This window comes from Genypterus blacodes, unplaced genomic scaffold (genome assembly GCF_046128005.1).
Source record: "Genypterus blacodes isolate CSIRO-AG114 ecotype Tasmania unplaced genomic scaffold, CSIRO-AGI_Gbla_v1 ptg000305l_1, whole genome shotgun sequence".
NCBI lineage: Eukaryota > Metazoa > Chordata > Actinopteri > Ophidiiformes > Ophidiidae > Genypterus > Genypterus blacodes.
Window position 1 is genome coordinate 163,016 of NW_027467095.1, and position 1,985 is coordinate 165,000.

Here is a 1,985-nt window from a genome sequence, read left to right on the forward strand (position 1 = left end):
CAATCAAACAATCTAATCATCATTCAATTGATTGGTCATCATCACCAGCTCCACCATGAATTGTCAATTATCATTGCATGGCTTTTAACAGTTTTCTCTTTCTGTCGTTGTACTTCAGCCTCATTTATACTCTCCATCCAGCCTGTGTGTGTGTGTGTGTGTGTGTGTGTGTGTGTGTGTGTGTGTGTGTGTGTGTGTGTGTGTGTGCTGTTTCTCAATCTGGCCACGTGCGTCCGTCCTCAGCAGCCGCTGTTCGATGAGAACACACAGCTAAATGTCTGATCGATAGACGCTGGCAGAGCCTCAGCCTGAATGCTGAGGAGGAGGGGGATACGTGTGTGTGTGTGTGTGTGTGTGTGAGGAGGAGGTTTCTTCATTTGTCTTTGTGAGGGTCTGTGTGTGTGTGTGTGTGTGTGTGTGTGTGTGTGTGTGTGTGTGTGTGTGTGTGTGTTATTAACCCTCTGCAGTCAGAAGTCTTTTTTTTAATCGTTCACTGTTCAAACAATATTTTGACTATCTTTGATCAAATGTAATAACCGCTTTTTTGCTGATTCATTTCTTTTCTGTTTTTATTGTACTTTCTCCAGACTGCACTGTAGCGCCCCCATGAGGCCGTAACAATGACAGTGAATGTGTGTGTGTGTGTGTGTGTGTGAGAGTATGAGTATGAGTATGAATGCTTCAGTGTATGAACGAATGAGCTTGTTAATGAGTGAATGACCTTTGACCCAAAAGTCATTTCTAAAGACGTCAACATCTGCAAATACCGCCCACAAGGTGTCAGTAATGCACCTAAAGCTGAGCAACAGCACAGAGAGGAAGAGGAAGAGAAACAAAGACCTTCATGCTTCGCCATGTGGACACAAACACACAAAGGTTTGTTCTCATTTCATTTAAATATTTATGAGGAAAATTCACGTTTCTGTTAAAGCTGAGCTTCAGAATAGTTTTTTTATGTGCTGAAGTGTGCATGAATGTACAAACATGTCAACAACTTTCAAACATTTCCCACAGGATGGATAAAGTTCAGTCTTATCTCAGGTAACAATTCAATGTCTATGATGTCATTAGTTGTTGAGTGACACCTGTGAGCACGTGTGTGTGTTACAGCGATAACACCTGTGTGTGTGTGTGTGTGTGTGTGTGTGTGTGTGTGTGTGTGTGTGTGTTTGTGTGTGTGTGTGTGTGTTTTATCAGAATATGTGCACATTCTCACACACAACACTGCTTTTTAATTTCCTGTCTGGCGATGACATCACTTCTCACACACTCACTCACCCACTCACCCACACGCACGCACGCACGCACGTACACACACACACACACACACACACACACACACTGCTGAGTTGTGTTTGGTGAATTAACTAGTTTGTGTGTGTGTGTGTGTGTGTGTGTGTGTGTGTGTGTGTGTGTGCGCGCGTGTGTGTGAGTGTAAATTTGTAAGTAAACATAAACCATAATGATGACATCATAGTTTCTCAGAAATACATTCCATTAAAAGGCAGCTGCATTTAATCTGAAACACTTAAATAACCCTAAACATGTGGTACCACGTGACAACATTTGTAAACAAACAAACATTAAATGAAGACTTAATTTTCCTTTATGAATAAAATCCTGCTCATCTTTTCCGGCTGGTTCAGTTCTTGTGGGGACCACAGGGGGCAGTAGAGCCGAATATCTTTGGACCGCCTGATCCACATAAAACTCCAGGTCCGGGATTTAGCTCCGTCCCGTTTAGATCAATGACTCCATTCTCTCTCTCTCTCTCTCTCTCTCTCTCTCTCTCTCTCTCTCTCTCTCTCTCTCTCTCTCTCTCTCTCTCTCTCTCTCTCTCTCTCTCTCTCTCTCTCTCTCTCACACTCATCACCCCCCCCCTCTCTCTCTCAGTCTGATCCGGGTCTCGGGTCTCAGCGGGTCTCAGCGGGTCCCGGTCTCGCTCTCTCTCTCTCTCTCCTCGTGCGTATAAACTGATGTGATGG

At 44.0% G+C, this 1,985-nt stretch overlaps 1 protein-coding gene across 1 annotated transcript in view; it reads left to right on the forward strand.

Moving 5' to 3' along the window:
- The first annotated feature begins 1,763 nt into the window (after positions 1-1,763).
- The window catches only part of dcc (DCC netrin 1 receptor), a 38,896-nt gene continuing 38,674 nt past the window's right edge, over positions 1,764-1,985 (forward strand). The window contains exon 1 of the mRNA XM_076137373.1: positions 1,764-1,985. This exon is cut by the window's right edge and continues 389 nt beyond it. The gene's annotated coding sequence lies outside the window, so the exon portion shown is untranslated.